The sequence below is a fragment of the Trichomycterus rosablanca genome, chromosome 7, assembly GCF_030014385.1.
Source record: "Trichomycterus rosablanca isolate fTriRos1 chromosome 7, fTriRos1.hap1, whole genome shotgun sequence".
Taxonomy (NCBI): Eukaryota; Metazoa; Chordata; class Actinopteri; order Siluriformes; family Trichomycteridae; genus Trichomycterus; species Trichomycterus rosablanca.
Window position 1 is genome coordinate 20146877 of NC_085994.1, and position 17580 is coordinate 20164456.

The 17580-nt window shown below is 43.8% G+C and overlaps 1 protein-coding gene across 2 annotated transcripts in view; it reads left to right on the top strand.

The window, feature by feature from the left end:
• Positions 1-17580, top strand: part of med27 (mediator complex subunit 27) — a 128638-nt gene that overhangs the window by 76677 nt on the left and 34381 nt on the right. The window lies entirely within an intron of this gene.

The window sequence follows — 17580 nt, forward strand, 5'->3', positions numbered from 1 at the left end:
CAAACTGCTATGCTGCTGGAATATTTATGACCTTGAGTTCTCTGTGCCAAAGACAAAAAGGACCATCCACTCAACATCTGTCTCGGTATGGGGGCGCATCAGTGCCCAGGGCATGAGGGACTTTTATAGAGACACGTGCTCCCATCAAGTTGACATATTTACTCTTGACGGCCATGATCATCCACAACCAGTACCAGGCTTCATTCTGCAAACACTACAACAGTGAGGGGGCGGCACGGTGGCTAAGTGGGTAGCACTGTCGCCTCACAGCAGGAAGGTCCTGGGTTCGATCCCCAGGTGGGGCGGCCCGGGTCCTTTCTGTGTGGAGTTTGCATGTTCTCCCCGTGTCTGCGTGGGTTTCCTCCGGGTACTCCGGTTTCCTCTCACATTCCAAAGACATGCAAGTGAGGTGAATTGGAGACACTAAATCGTCCATGACTGTGTTTGATATAACCTTGAGAAATGATGAATCTTGTGTAATAAGTAACTACCGTTTCTGTCATGAATGTAACCAAAAGTGTAAAACATGACGTTAAAATCCTAATAAACAAACAAACAAACAACAGTGAGGCTTCATAGACACAGAGTGTGTGTGCTTGACCGACCTGCCTGCAGTCCAGATCATGAAAAGGAGAATCAGACAGCAGTGATCACAGACTGTTGAGCAGCTGAAGTCTTGTATCAAGCAAAAATGATTCTACAGATTCTTGTTTTTACTGCATTTTTCAAAACGTCCTTACATTTCCGGAAATGCGGTTTGTACACACTTACTAAGACAAACCAGAGCTAGGCTTATGTGGCTCTAAAGCACTTAGCTATATCATTATACTGGCCATTAAGCTAAACCAAGCTTACAAGCCAAAACCAAGGCTCGCAAGCCAAAAAAAAACGGTCACAAAAATAATAATAATTAAATAAATACATTTTAGCAGGCACATAAACTCAAAATGACAAAACGTGTACAGAAATACCCCGTTGTGGAGGCTTTATCTTAGATCTTGTAAACCACAGTGAAACCAGATTGCCACTATTTTTATTAATTAAGTACATTATGACCACTGACAGGTGAAGTGAATAACACTGATGATCTCTTCATCACAGCACCTGTTAGTAGGTGGGATATATTAGGCAGCAAGTGAACATTTTATCCTCAAAGTTGATGTGTTAGAAGCAGGAATCATGGGTAAGCGTAAGGATTGAACCAGCTTGACAAGGGCCAAATTGTGATGGCTAGACGACTGGGTCAGAGCATCTCCAAAACTGCAGCTCTTGTGGGGTGTTCCCGGTCTACAGGGGTCAGTATCTATCAAAAGTGGACCAAGGAAGGAACAGTGGTAAACCGGCAACAGGGTCATGGGCGGCCAAGGCTCATTGATGCACGTGGGGAGCGAAGGCTGGCCCGTGTGGTCCGATCCAACAGACGAGCTACTGTAGCTCAAATTGCTGAATATGTTAATGCTGGTTCTGATAGAAAGGTGTCAGAATACACAATGCATCACAGTTTGTTGTGAATGGGGCTGCATAGTTGCAGACCAGTCAGGGTGCCCATGCTTGGCCTTCAAATTCCCCAGATCTTAATTCATTCGAGCAGCTGTGGGATGTGCTGGACAAACAAGTTTAATCAATGGAGGCCCCACCTCACAACTTACAGGAGTTAAAGGATCTGCTGCTAACATCTTGGTGCCAGATACCACAGCACACCTTCCGGGATCTAATGGAGTCCATGCCTCAACGGGTCAAGGCTTTTTTGGCAGCAAAAGTGGGACCAACACAATATTAGGAAGGTGATCATTGAGTTCATTTAATCAGAAGAGCATTTGTATGGTACAGTTATTACTATTCCCACTATTTACAATTATGCATAGCAGATGTAATGTGTTGGACAGTTGGCAAGTAAGCATGACCCAATTTACTAATGGCTAATGTGCTAAGCTAATATTTTGGATGGAAACATTTATGTACGAACATACACCAATCAGCCATAACATTAAAACCACCTCCTTGTTTCTACACTCACTGTCCATTTTATCAGCTCCACTTACTATATAGTAGTCCATCTGTTTCTCTGCATGCTTTGTTAGCCCCCTTTCATGCTGTTCTTCAATGGTCAGGACTCTCCCAGGACCACCACAGAGCAGGTATTATTTGAGTGGTGGATCATTCTCAGTATTGCAGTGACACTGACATGGTGGTGGTGTGTTAGTGTGTGTTGTGCTGGTATGAGTGGATTAGACACAGCAGCGCTGCTGGAGTTTTTAAACACCTAACTGTTACTGCTGGACTGAGAATAGTCCACCAACCAAAAATACTCTGCCAACAGCGCTCTGTGGGCAGCGTCCTGTGACCACTGATGAAGGTCTAGAAGATGACCAACTCAAACAGCAGCAATAGATGAGCGATCGTCTCTGACTTTACATCTACGAGGTGGACCAACTAGGTAGGAGTGTCTAATAGAGTGGACAGTGAGTGGACACGCTGCTGTGTCTGATCCACTCATACCAGCACAACACACACTAACACACCACCACCATGTCAGTGTCACTGCAGTGTTGAGAATGATCCACCACCTAAATAATACCTGCTCTGTGGTGGTCCTGTGGGGGTCCTGACCATTGAAGAACAGGGTGAAAGAAGGCAAAAAATTGTGTAGAGAAATAGATGGACTACAGTCAGTAATTGTAGAACTACAAAGTGCTTCTATATGGTAAGTAGAGCTGATAAAATGGACAGTGAGTGTAGAAACAAGGAGGTGGTTTTAATGTTATGGCTGATCAGTGTATATTGTGTAGATGTTACAACAAATCAGTGTTTGTTTGTTTTTGGTCTCTTGTGATCTCTTTCAGTCGTGCCCTGTCTGTCATTGTCTCTCACATTCCGTCTCTCTCTGATGCTTTTAGCCCTGCATCTTTAATTGTATCTAAAAGTGACCTTGTGCCGCTATTGATCCACATCAGAAATATTTCACCCTCCCCGGGGGCACAGCCCAGGGCGGCCGGGCGCACGGTCGTCGTTCGGCTATGGAGTATCGACTCAATTCTGGAAAGTCCTCAGAGTGCCGGATAGTGCTGAGAAGGCCTGAAGAGCCGTGATGATACGGGGGTCAATGAAGTCTCAAAATGCCAGGAAACACCCTACTCTATAAAAAGCCCCTTTCACTCTTCAGTGCTGGACGGAGAGCAGGAAACTTGATGAGGTGGCACCGGCGGTGGATGCCAGGGATGGCAGTGATGGTCAGATTAATGCTGAGGTGTTGAAGAGCTTGGAGCTGTTTCAGCAAAATCAAGCTGAGCTGAGATTCACCTCAATGCAGTTTCCAGAAAAGACACTTTAGTGTACACACAAAGTGTTTTGGTACTAGCTATGTTAGCATTGTTAACTGATGAAATTACGTCCTCTGCTGGCTGGTTGATGGCGTCTGCACAGAGTAGAGTGGAATAATGCTGATCAGGGTGTGTCTCTCCGTACACAGGGCTAATTCGCATATGTACTTGGCTGGTGCAGGTGAAAAAATGCAGTCGGCTACTGCTCGCGTGTCGGAGGGGGCGTGTGTCAGTTCGCTCTTCTCAATCAGGGGCGGGGGTCAGCACCTGTAGAGAGGAAGCATAATGCAATTGGGTAAAAATTGGACACGCTAAAAATTGGGAAAAAGGGAGAAAATGCATTTTTTTATTAAAAAATGCACCTTGTATAATAAATTTTGCCTACCTGCCCTGCTGGTATTTTCTACTACCAGATACCCCAGAACTCCTTCAGATGTCTTGTGGAGTCCATGTCTTAGTGGGAGCTGTTTTGACAGCATATTAGGTGGGTGGTTCTAATGCTTTGGCTCTAAGTGTAATTTAGGCATATCCCCCAAAATCTGGGGCTGGGGCAGTCCACAGACTAGCGCGTAACTCCACTGGAGGAACACACTGTACTTTAACCGTTTCTGTCGGAAAGTAGTAGGTGCAGTTGCCATGCCAATAAGCTGACATCGCATTTTGGTTTCCCATTCTTAGACATGGCATCGCTAAGACCCCCCTTTATTGGATAGCGTAATAGACTGCTGTGCCAACTCGAGCATGTAATCTTGTTTTATTGACTTCTTTATGTACAAGGAACACACTGTACAACTACACTTCCTGGCCAAAAAAAAGGTCACACTAATATTTGGTTGGACCGCCTTTAGCTTTGATTATGGCACGCATTCGCTGTGGCATCGGTTCCACAAGCTTCTGCAATGTCACAACATTTATTTCTGTCCAGAGTTGCATTAATTTTTCCCCAAGATCTTGTATTGATGATGGGATATTTGAACCACTGCGCAAAGTCTTCTCCAGCACATCCCAAAGATTCTCAATGGGGTTCAGGTCTGGACTCTGTGGTGGCCAATCCATGTGTGAAAATGATGTCTCATGCTCCCTGAACCACTCTTTCACAATTTGAGCCCGATGAATCCTGGCATTGTCATCTTGGAATATGCCCGTGACATCAGGGAAGAAAAAATCCATTGATGGAATAACCTGGTCGTTGGGCGCATAACGTTGCTGAGCCTAGACCTGACCAACTGCAGCAACCCCAGATCATAGCACTGCCCCCACAGGCTTGTACGGTAGGCACTAGGCATGATGGGTGCATCACTTCAGCCGCCTCTCTTCTTACCCTGATGTGCCAATCACTCTGGAACAGGGTAAGTCTGGACTCATCAGACCACATGACCTTCTTCCATTGCTCCAGAGTCCAATCTTTATGCTCTCTAGCAAATTGAAGCCGTTTTTGCCAGTTAGCCTCACCGACAAGTGGTTTTCTTAAGGCTACACAGCCGTTTAGTCCCAATCCCTTGAGTTCCCTTCGCATTGTGCGTGTGGAAATGCTCTTACTTTCACTAATAAACATCCCTGAGTTCTACTGTAGTTTTTCTACCATTTGATTTCACCTAACGTTTAAGTGATCGCTGATCACGATCATTCAAGATTTTTTCCCGACCACATTCCTTCCTCAAAGATGATGTTTCCTCACTGTCCTTCCACTTTTTAATAATGTGTTGGACAGTTCTTAACCTGATTTTAGTAGTTTCAGCAATCTCCTTAGATGTTTTCTCTGCTTGATGCATGCCAATAATTTGACCCTTCTGAAACAGATCAACATCTTTTCCATGACCACAGGATGTGTCTTTCAACATGATTGTTTAACAAATGAGAAGTTACTCACTGCATCAGTTAGGGTTAAATAACTTGTTGCCAGCTGAAACATAATCACCCATGCAGTAATTATCCAATGGGAGGCTCTTACCTATTTGCTTGGTTAAATCCAGGTGGTGACCTTTTTTTTGGCCAGGCAGTATATTTCTCTGTCAAAAAGTAGCAGTCACAGTTGCCGTGCCAGTAAGTAATTAAGGCAGTTGTAGCCTAGCGGCTAATGTTCTGGGGTAGTAATTGCTGGTTTAAACTCCACCACAGCCAGTTTGCCACTCTTGGGCCCTTGAGCAAGGTTTTTAACCCTCGATTGCTTAGACTGTATACAGTAATGCCAAGTTTACACTACACAATTTTCCAAGTCGTCAGATCGCTGTACAGTTCACACTACACAACTGGATCTCTTGCAATCGGGAGTCTTTTAAGTAGTTGTGGTTTTCACACTACACAACTGATCGGCGATAGGGGGTCACACGCTACACCATCTACCACCGGGAGGAATCTCAGGCAAGTCTAGCCTCCCAAACAATGTTTTGTCTTGAAAGCACACACGAGAAGTGATGAAAGGTTTAATGATACCACGTCCAAAAATGCACCTCAACAAGAAGCGAGTGATCAAAGTTTTTTTTATTTTCTATTTTCCCCAACTTTTCCCCCCAATTTTTCTCCCCTATTCTAGTCATGTCCAATTACCCTGATTGCATCCTCTATACTGGTTCAACCCTTCACCGCTGACTGAGGACGCCTCTCAACTGACTTGCGCCCCCTCCGGTACGCAATCAGTACAGACTGCATTTTTCACCTGCACGAGTCGAGTTTATACACTAATGGACGCTGTGTATGGAGGGTCACACCCCCATCAGCATTATTCCTCAGCCCTTTGCAGGCGCCATCAGTCAGCCAGCAGGGGCCGCAGTTGCACCAGTTATGAGGACCTATGATCCGACTCTCTACCCTCTAACCCTGTTCATGCTGTCGCCCAACCCAGTCGGAAGGGTAGAGTCGAGATTCGATGCGATGTATTCAGAACCCCAACTCTGGTGCACTAGCGTACTTTACCGCTGCGCCACCTGAGCGGCGAGTGATCAAAGTTGTTTGTGCGCTGATGATAGTTACTACTCCTCCCACCCTCACCGTTTCCAACCAAAATATAAAAGTGCAGAAACTTTTTGAAGATCCCTCGTACAAAAGAAGCTTTTTTTCTGTTATGAGGAACCGTTAGCCACTATCATTTTATGTTTTCGTTAGAACTGAGTTTCGAACCAACGAGTGTTTTACCGCTGCCCCACCTGAGCGGCAGTAGATTGTTTTATTAATTTTTTTTTGTTGAAAAAACAGACTGTGATGTAATGGTCATGTTGTACACAGTGACTACCACAACTTAAACATTTCCTTCTCCCCTTCATGCCCTTTTGAACTGCACTTTTTTATACACCCAAGTGTGATTTTGACAGAGGACTACTTGGCTTGGGGCTCCATGTGGGATCACTTTTTTTTTTTGGTTTTAGGCAAAAAACAAAAAATGAAACTGTACTAGTACTCCTAAGGTGAATAAATCTAATGCCGTTATGATCATTCAGGAAGGTTCTGATTAAACATCCTCGCTTCAGTCATGACCAACTCATCGGTCTTGTAGTTTGTGCGAGTTCCGTGAGGTCACTTAAGGCAGGACGCTTCGCCACATCCTCGCTTTGGCGCCTCTCGCTTCCTGTTTTGCGGCTGATTTTGGCGGCAGCGCTCACTTGTTGCTTAGGAACACCCCCCCATCCTTGGCATTTTTCTACGGCGCGCTTTCTCCCATCGCTTTCTCTCTGCCCACTCTCACTCCAAATAAAAAGCACCATCTGCCGCCATGGCGCTCAGTTCCTCATGGGAGAGCGCTTTCTCTCGGCGAGCGAGCCGCTCCAGGACGCCTCAAAGTTTAGCGCTCCTTCAAGCGAACTTCTATTGTCCTCCATGCCGATCTCACGCCAGGCCCAGTGCCAGCGCCTTGCTTTCAGGAGAAGAGCTGAAGTAACGCATTCCGAGAATAGCTGTTGACGTTAAAAATTGGCTTCACACATATAGCATGTATATAGATGTTATATATGTACAGCGTTTATGGACGGATGATTCAGAGTTGGAACTGAAGAGAGAAAGCTTTAGTGCGGAACTAAACAGGAATGAATGTTGGTTAATTTGAGATTAAAAATAGTTATTTGTTTTAACAGTACAACAGATTTGAGTGCTGAAGTTACTGCTTTTATGCTGTTTTCCACAGTTTTTCATCCATGTTTGATGCCGAAACAGCAAATTGGGCTTATAAAGGTGCCTTAGCTATGAAGTAGCAAAATATTATCTTAAGGGTGCATTCACATGAGAAGCGACAAAAACGCTTTCGCACCGACTGTTCCATTGTTATCTATGGAGTGTGGCGGTGCCGTTTAGCCTGCTGCTGCACTATTTTGCCGCATTCCGTTCACCTGATTAAACTTTGACCCAGTTTGCCACTGACCTTTTCAAAGCTCCTCCAATGAGACGAACTGTTTGATATGATGTGAAAAAAGCAATTCAGGGGCCGCTCAGGTGGCACACCAGAGCTGGCATGTCAAATTCGTCAGTTCGAAACTCAGCTCTGCCATCAGGCTGGGCTGGGTGGCTACATAAACAACGATTAACTGTTGTTCATACAGTGTGGGGTGCTGGGTAGGGACTCCTCATAACTGATGCAAGTACGACCTCTGCTGGCTGGTTGATGGCGCCTGCACAGAGTCAAATAATACGTTGATCAGGGTGTGGCTCTCTGTACACAAAGCTGATCCGCACGTGAACTCACCTCATGCAGGTGAAAAGATGCAGTCGGCTACTGCACACGTGTCGGGGGGGTCATGTGTCAGTCTCGGCTCTCCTCGGTCAGGTGTGGAGATCAGCATCAGTAGAGATGAAGCGCTATGCAATCAGGTAACTGGATAAGACTAGTTCGGGAGGAAATTGGGAAAAATGCAAAAAAAATAAGTAAATAAAAAATAAAAGTGACTCAGACAGTATGAACAACTCTTAACATGAACAAAGCTTAACGTGACTTGTACTAAAACAATGAGCAAGCAATTTTATTAGTGGAGAGAACGTATGAGCAGTAATAACTGAGAGAGGTTTAGTGTTCATGTGTTTAGACTCTTGGAAAAGCTATAACACAAGTTTAAAAGTGAAACAGGAGAAAAATCCAGATAAACACAGATACATGTGGACGCTTTCAGAGTGAATTTGACTGTTATTCCACACAAATGCAGATTCATCCCATATTTGCACTTTGATGACGGTTTACCGCACCTCTCAAGTCAAGCGCTGAGCAAAGTGGCGATTTGCGGAGAGGCTCTGGGTTTTGCCGCTTCTTATGTGAATGCATCCTAATTATGCTGTATTCCCTCCCACGCTGGAAAATATTTTCTACAGTACATTTTCCAGTAATTTATTTTATTGTTTGACGCACTGTTTGAAAATCCCAACAACTGTAGTGTTGCTTAGCACTATGCTTAGGGTCATTGGTCCCAGTCTCAAATCACTGGCAGACTGAAACAGTTTTTGCATAAGAATATCCCTGTATTTAGCACCATCCATCATTCCCTCGATTCTGACCAGTTTCCCAGTCCCTGCTGCTGAGAAACATCCCCACAGCATGATGCTGCCGCCACCATGTTTCACTGTGGGGATGGTGTTCTTGGGGTGATAACATGTTGGGTTTGCGCCAGACATGGCGTTTTCCTTGGTGGCCGAAAAGTTCAATTTTAGTCTCATCTGTCCAGAGCACCTTCCTCTATACATTTGGGGAGTCTCCCACGTGCCTCTGGCAAACTCAAAACTAGGACTGGCAACGATCCGATACTCTGTATGTTGGCCCAAATCACTGAATCGGATATCGGAAGGAAAAAAACGTGTAATCCGATACTGTTGCTTAATGTAAATAACACTTAATGTAAATAAGGCCATTGTTTGTGTGTAAAGCAAATAACACACGAAGATACAGGGGTTGGACAAAATAACTGAAACACCTGTCATTTTAGTGTGGGAGGTTTCATGGCTAAATTGGACCAGTCTGGTGGCCAATCTTCATTAATTGCACATTGCACCAGTAAGAGCAGAGTGTGAAGGTTCAATTAGCAGGGTAAGAGCACAGTTTTGCTCAAAATATTGCAATGCACACAACATTATGGGTGACATACCAGAGTTCAAAAGAGGACAAATTGTTGGTGCACGTCTTGCTGGCGCATCTGTGACCAAGACAGCAAGTCTTTGTGATGTATCAAGAGCCACGGTATCCAGGGTAATGTCAGCATACCACCAAGAAGGACAAACCACATCCAACAGGATTAACTGTGGACGCAAGAGGAAGCTGTCTGAAAGGGATGTTCGGGTGCTAACCCGGATTGTATCCAAAAAACCACGGCTGCCCAAATCACGGCAGAATTAAATGTGCACCTCAACTCTCCTGTTTCCACCAGAACTGTCCGTCGGGAGCTCCACAGGGTCAATATACACGTCCGGGCTGCTATAGCCAAACCTTTGGTCACTCGTGCCAATGCCAAACGTCGGTTTCAATGGTGCAAGGAGCGCAAATCTTGGGCTGTGGACAATGTGAAACATGTATTGTTCTCCCTACACCATACTAATAAATTATTGTGGTCTAAAACCAGGTGTTTCAGTTATTTTGTCCAACCCCTGTAGGTTCCAACACAATGCCGTTTATTGCCCCTCACTCGGCAACTGCCGTAACAAGGTGCATCTTGATGACATCATTAACATGTGCCACTGAGCTGCAACTCATCGGCAACATTCAGAAATTAAAAGACACTGATCTACCTAAACTTTTAGCATTTTTAAAAATCATCTACTACTGCCGCATCTAAAAATCACTTAAATATATGTAATGATAAATTGCTCACCTGAGATAAAGAAAACTTATCTTGTCCCGGCTTGGAGATATCTCACATCCTTAACGATTAATCCATTAGTGTTATGAAATAAAACAAACCACCGTTTCCCATTTAGCCACAGACGTCCTCTTCAAAATCCAGCAGGGTTTAGTAATCTAAAAATGTGACAGAATTTTAATGGAAAATCTCAACCAAACTCTGCATCATTTCTAACTGGTCCATCGCATTTGATTGACATCCACATCTTCCAATCGTAGACACTTTGGACGACACGCCGTAAAGCCAGATGTGTCACAGGAACAACAGCTCAAACGTTAGTGAAACCAAAAATGCAGGACAAAGAACCGGATGTGGGTCTCTCTCTGTCAGAATGCGATTACAGCCTCTGCCGGCTGATTACAGGTGCCTGCACAGGGATGAGGAAGAAGTGCCCTTAGGGTTTGTCTCTCCGCATGCAACGCTAGGTGGCACAACACTCATCAATGTGTGGGTGGCAAAAATGCATCCGGCTGCTGCCCATGTTTCGGAGGGGATATGGGTTAGCTTCGATCTCCTCGGTCAGGGCAGGGTTCGGCATAGACAGAGAGGAAGCACGATGCAAATTGAACAATTGGATGCGCTAAAGGGGGAGAAAAAGGAAGAAAAAAAAAAAAGAATGATCCATTACCTAAACATGATTTGGTTTGTGAGTGTATGTGTTGGGAGGGGGGGCGTCTACACAGGCTCTTTTCAGAGTGGGGGGTAACAGGGTAACAAAGTCTACAGAACAACAAATAAGGCAACAGTTGTACACCCACAAAATTCATCTGTATAAAAGGTGTAGCTTATAAAATAATCAATAAACGTACGTACCAGATAGGTGTACCTAATAAAGTGCTCAGTGAGGATCTGTATCATACAAGGATCTGTATTATTTAGTTAGCATTTCTGTGTGTTTTCGCAGCGTGCTCTGTTATCAGATTTCCAAGCAGATGGCTGTAGTTTTGCTGCTATTTGTTTTCCACAAGCCAATTTTCTTGCTGAAGAGCAGAAACACAAAGTACAGGGGTTTAGCATTTGTGAAAAAGGAAGAAAAAAAACACCCTCTGAAGTTATCCATGCCACACTGCCAAACAGTCAGAGTGCATTGTGCAGTGACCTCACACAGCACGACTTCAATTAGCCTTACAAAGGGAGCAAACAAACACCCACATTGCTTTTATATATAGTATTGTACTGTTTGCTGTCAGTCATTGAATTGTGTGATTTGTTAATGCAGCTGGTCAGTGCAGGGTTTGGGCAGTTTGTTAGTTTAACTAGGTTTACAAATTATAAATGTTCACTCCTCTTCCTTCTTCCATGTCAAATGTCTTACAGCAATTCTGGAACATTTCATTCCAAATCCATGGGCATTAATATGAAGTTGTTTTCCCTGCCATAACCATCCCCCATTGTTGTGCAAAAGCTTTCTTCCTGGATTTTGGAGCATGACAGCCTGACCTCACTAAAATCAACTTGGTAGCAGACAAGGTTAAGGGCCTTGCTCAAGGGCCCAAACGTGGCTGCAATAGCAGAGACTGGATTTAAACCGACTATCTTCCCATTGATAGCCCAAAGCTCCATCCACTAGGCTACCACTGTCCCAGAAAAAAGGAATCAGACTGAGCAGGGACCTGTGATAGAAATTAATATGAGTAAGGGGCTTCTTATAACATCATATAAAAGTATTTCACATATTTAAAGTGTAGAATGTAAAACACATATTCAGTAAGATGGTTTTAGGAGTACTGTGACCGAGGTCACAGAAGAGAACAGAACAATCAGATAGAACGTTTAAACATAAACATAACAAGGATGTAAAAACAAAAGATACCTAAGAAGGACAGATTATCACATCACAAGACCAGAATTATTTGGAACATAGCAGACTCTGTGGCACTATGGCGCCAATATGTATCTTCTTATTTTTTAATATGTTTTATAGCTTCTTACTGATTCTCTTTGTGTGTCCGGCTCTGAGGAGGAGGGGTTAGCGATGGAGAGGGCGATAGAGGTATAAAAAGACGCAGCGGTAAAAACACATGCTGCAACCAGAGCTGGGATCTCGAATACATCGTATCGAATCTCAGCTCTGCCTTGCCGACTGAGGCTGAGCGGCCACATGAACAACGATTGGCCTGTTGTTCAGATGGGCGGGACTAAGCCGGATATGGGTCTCTCTTTGTCAGACTGGTGTGAGGGTGTGTCTCTCCGTACACAGCGCTAGGTGGCACAACACTCGTCAATGTGTGGGTGATGAGATGCATACGGCTTCTGCCCACGTGTCGGAGGGGGCATGGGTTAGCTTCGATATCCTCGGTCAGAGCAGGGATCGGTATAGGCGAAGAAGAAGCATGATGCAATTGGGCAATTGGACTCGCTAAAGGGGGAGAAAAAAGGGAGAAAATGCATTTAAAAAATAAAAAAAAAAGACCTATGTAAAATTAATAGTTGTTCTTACTGTGGTATGCTTCTATGCTGTATGTAAGAATCCACAATTGTGCTTTCATTGAACTTCAATCCAGCTAAAAAGAATCACTTGTGTCCGGGTTTGCTTTTTGACAGGAAAAGTTCCACCACAGATCCATCCTCTTCGGGTGGTCTAAAGCAGCGGTCCCTAACTTTTTTGTGCACCACGGACCAGTTTCATGTAAGATATCATTTCACGGACCGGTGGGGGCGGGAGGATTTAAAATAAAATTATATGACAAGCATAATAAAATACACAGAGTGCATAACAGTACTACTCACCTAGTGATGGAAAATCAGTGGGAACCCTGAGCTTTTTTTGCTGCAATGAGACGCTCCCACCTAGGGGTGATAGGAAACAATTACAATCGAAGTGTGTTTCTTACATCCAGTCTACTCTGTAACTTTGTTTTGGTTGCCATCACTGCAGAAAATCCGGCAAAGATAGGATGCTGGAAATAGGGTTAGGGGATCTCTAATTATTTATTCTTTCTGTGCAGCCCGGTCCGTGGCCCGGTGGTTGGGGACCACTGGTCTGAAGGATGTTCGAATGAATTAAAATTTTAATAAATGAGAAGATAGTTAAGAAGAGTTTATAATCCTTCAGTTTAGTCTGTGGTTAAATAAAGTCTGATGGTGAGTTTCTAGACATAGGAAGTGCAGTCACTGCAGATTTCATCACATCCAGCAGTTCTGCAGGAACAGCATTGTTGGCTTCAGCCTCAGGTTGGGGAAAAAAGTTCGTCAGAACCACCTAGAGGTAAAAACAGAGGGTTTCGGTGAAACATGACACAATCAAATTAATAAATAATAATAGGTTAGCTGTGCAGAGTATAGCATAATTATGGTAAAACTAGGGCCCTACTAAATTCACTGGAAAGTGTGCTTCATTTCACAGATTCCACCGATTTTAAACAAAAGTGTCACATTTTACAGCAGTCATTAAATTACACTCAAACATTGAATGATAGAATAAATGGAAGCTACAATAATCAGCACAGCCTACCTTAACGGATACATAAATACCCGATTTCGGGTACAGAATAAACTGTACATAGACAAACTAGCGGGAGCATAATACTTTACTGGCTTGTTCTTTTGAGGCACAGCACAGACTACAGAGAGATGATCACGTGTGTAGATAAGCACACTTTTCCATTGATTATGGAATTCCCACTAGGGACAAAATGCACTTAATATGTAAAAACATACATCAAACATATTCAGCACACTTCACCACAGAGAAGTCTGTTACACTAACTTTATTACTGTATGATTGCTAGGACTGTCTCATTTTATACGCTATGCGAATTAATTGTAAAATTGCTAAACACAAACCTTAAATTTAGAATTTTACAGCAAATTGCATATTACACTGGAAACGTCTTATTTCACAGTCAGTGATGCGATTTTCACAGCCGTGATTCAGGTAGGGCCTTGGGTATACTTAAAGGGATAAACTAGAAGTACAACAGGTCACAGGACATCAGCACACATCTCCCCCATCGTTAGCAAATCTGAGTGATTGTACGCGAGAGGCAGAATGACTGCATCCCAGCATCCCTGATTGTTGCAAATCTTTAAACATAAACCTCCAAGGTGTTTGTCTTTGTCTAAGCCAGAAGTGGAAAGTCCCAGTTCTAGAGGGACAAAACCCAGCATTCCTGGAAGATCCAACCTATCACATAAACTAAGCCAGCAGGTGGAACTGACTACCGGGATCAGACTTAAGCACCCCTGTAGCTATAAATATTATTCAGTCATATAAATATGATTGTACAACACATTTTTTCTGTGCAGGTGGCGCAGCAGGATATTCCGCTAGCGCATCAGCACTGGGATTTTGAAATCCCTGGTTTAAATCTCAGGTTTGCTTCCGATCCGCTGGGTGCACTCTAAGCGGGCACAACTGGCAGTACCGGCAGCAGACAATTATTGGGCACTAAAGTCTGCTGGGTGGGAAAGGCCGGACTAATAGATGGGTGGGGTCTTCAAACGCTGTGCAAGGACCCTGTTTAGCAGCCCAAGGTGCCTGTACAGAGGTGGAGGAGTATCTGTAACAAGCTATTACAGATGGTTTCCTATCAAAAAAGAATTTTGAATATTGTACAAGGAGCATTAGAGTAAGTGGTGGAACGTAAGGATTCTCTCAACCAGATGCTGAAAGGTTGCAGGTCGGCTCAGCTTACATCTGCACTTTACCCAAGCGTTGATCTACAGATGGAATTCAAGCTAGTGTCGTGCAAATTCCAGATGTATCGTGTTTGCACAAGTGCTCGGCTTGAGCAAAGGGAATTAGAAGGTTTGACGAAGGACCCTCGATCTGTTTAGCATGCATCGGGGAACAAATCAATGGGGATCTCCATATGTGCTGACATGTAACGGCCACTCGCCAGCGCTAACGCATGACCGTGTCTGAATGATGAGTTGAATTTTAAGGCACTGGACGTACATCGATATGTCCACGCAGTGCTTAGCTTGCTGTTCGGAGACTATTTTGCAGTCTTGTCTTGTCTGGTTTGGTCTAAGCCGCTGGTCTGCAGGCAGGGTATGTGGGAAAAAAAAATGCATTAAGTCTCAAAATAACGCCGGTTATATAGATTCTTTTGAATCTCGGCCAACCATTTTCACCCAGTTCTAACCTTGCCTTGCTGCACACTGGTAATAGTATGCCATCAGAAACATCTTGTAGGTGTCGGCTTCGGTTTTTTTCCTCTGCCTGTGCGCTTTATCCTTCGTATGAAGAATCACATTTCAATTTACATGGGGCAGATTTCTCCCATCGCGATCTGTGGGCGGTAATGGATTGAGGTTTCTGAGGGCTGTCGCCAGCTGCCTGACAAGAACAGAGGCCAAGCTATGACTGCAATGAATTTAACAAGCAAGCGCAGACTCAAGGAAGATCTAATCTTGTATGAACAGGATTTTCTACGTGAGATTCTTTCCCTTTTTCCCTTTTTCCTCCCTGAAAACTATTGATCATGTAGGAGGACTTCTCATTTCCAAGCATTCCTGTAAAGCTTTGCAAAATAAAAGAATAGAAAGTATGTAGACTATGTTAGATAACGTACAGCGTGTACCTTTGTTAGCAGGTTGTGCTGTTATAATGACGACGGTGTTGTAGAGCTTTTGTCGGGATGGCATGCACAAGAATAGCAAGTCATAATAGAAAAGAAGAAATGGTTGCAGCGTGTCCAATTACCCAATTGAATTATGCTTCCTCTCTACTGATGTTGATCTCCACCCTGGTTGAGGAGACTGAGACTAACACACACCCCCTCCGACACGTGTGCCGTACCCGACTACATCTTTTCACCTGCACAAGGCGAGTTCAAATGGGGATCAGCTTTGTGTATGGAGAGACACACCCTGATCTTCATTATTTCTCGTCTCTGTTCAGGTGCCATCAATCAGCTAGCAGAGGTCGTAATCGCATCAGTTATGAGGAATGCCCGTCCGGCTCTCACCCTGTATGAACAACAGCCAATCATTGTTCATGTAGGCGCCCTGCCTGCCGTATAGCAGAGCTGAGATTCGAAACAACAAGTTTAAAATTTCAGCTCTGGTGTGCTAGCGTTTTTTACCGCTGCGCCACCTGAGCGCCAAAATGATCGCATTTTTAGTTAGTCATGTCCAATTCCTCAGTGAACTTTCTTTGCACATCACATATCACATTCACTGTAAATTCTAACTCAGAACCATTAACATGTACAGAAGATCATGATTGCTCTCTATATTCCTCCACCACTCATACAGGTTCCTCATCCTCTGTTATGCAGGCATGGATATTATAAAAAATAAAAAAAACACAAAAGGAGTGGTTTCTTCCAGCATGACCACAATCATAGACTAACTGAATGGTTAAATTTGTGTAAATGATGCAACTGATACAGTATGTGGCCTTCACAGAGACCAGATCACTGTTGCAGCAGCAAGGAGGTAACCCTCGATTCACCCCCTCACCCCCCCCCCCCCCCCTTTCCTACTGACTACATTGGGGGATTGTTTGGTATTTGTATAGCCAATTCACCCCTACAATCCTTCTGCCGCTTGCACCTCCCCCATGCTGGCCAAGAAAAGCTCAAGACTAGCATTTGTTTCAGATGAGGTCTGTGCTACATGTGGGTTGTGCAGTGGGAATTTGTCATGACTAAATCAAGAGAAAAGAGGAAGAAATTGTGCTTCATCTTACTGTTTTTGTATTGCTTAAATTGAATTCATTTAAAAATGAATGTCGAGACCTCTATTCAACACTGTATTATAGTTTCCTTAAACCAGAGGCTCTGTCCCAAATCACATACTAATGTCAATATGTTTGGGAGGCTGTATCTGCTTTTAGCCTGCTCATACACACACTAATCTCATTAGCAATGCTGCTAAATTGGAGCTTTACCTTCAGCTATTTACACATCTTGATTACCCGGTCAATGCAGAGGTCAAATGGGATTACAGACACTTCTGATTCAGAGAATTATTTGGAGGTCTATGTAGTATCCTACACCTGTACAAACTGTAGCATAAAGCAGCCCTAAAGGTTGTAACGGACAAATATCTTAATACTTCTGCAGTTTAAGTAAGACACAGGATAGAAATAAGTTTTAGAATCATGTCTGTTGTTATTTGCTGCAGAATTCAAGTACCTCAGCTACCAAAATTGGCAAATTACACTTCTCTTGGATTGACTAGTAAAAAAGCTATAAAAAAAATACAAATTTGTAGGGAACTTGGGTGGCACAGCCATCTAAAACCCTAGCTTGCCACTGCCGATAGCTCAATCTCTCTTGTTAGAAGCTCAGTGGAGCTAACTGACCTGACTGGGTGTTCAACAGATGCAATTGGTAGTACAGTGGTACCTTGAAACTCAACATCAATTGGTTCTGGGAGTGGTGTCGAGTTTAAAAGGCGTTGAGTTTCAAGGTATTTTTCCCCATAATGATGTACGGGAAACCTATTAATGCGTTTCATGGTCCTGTTGAATTGCATGTATTGTAGGCTTATGTAAAATATTG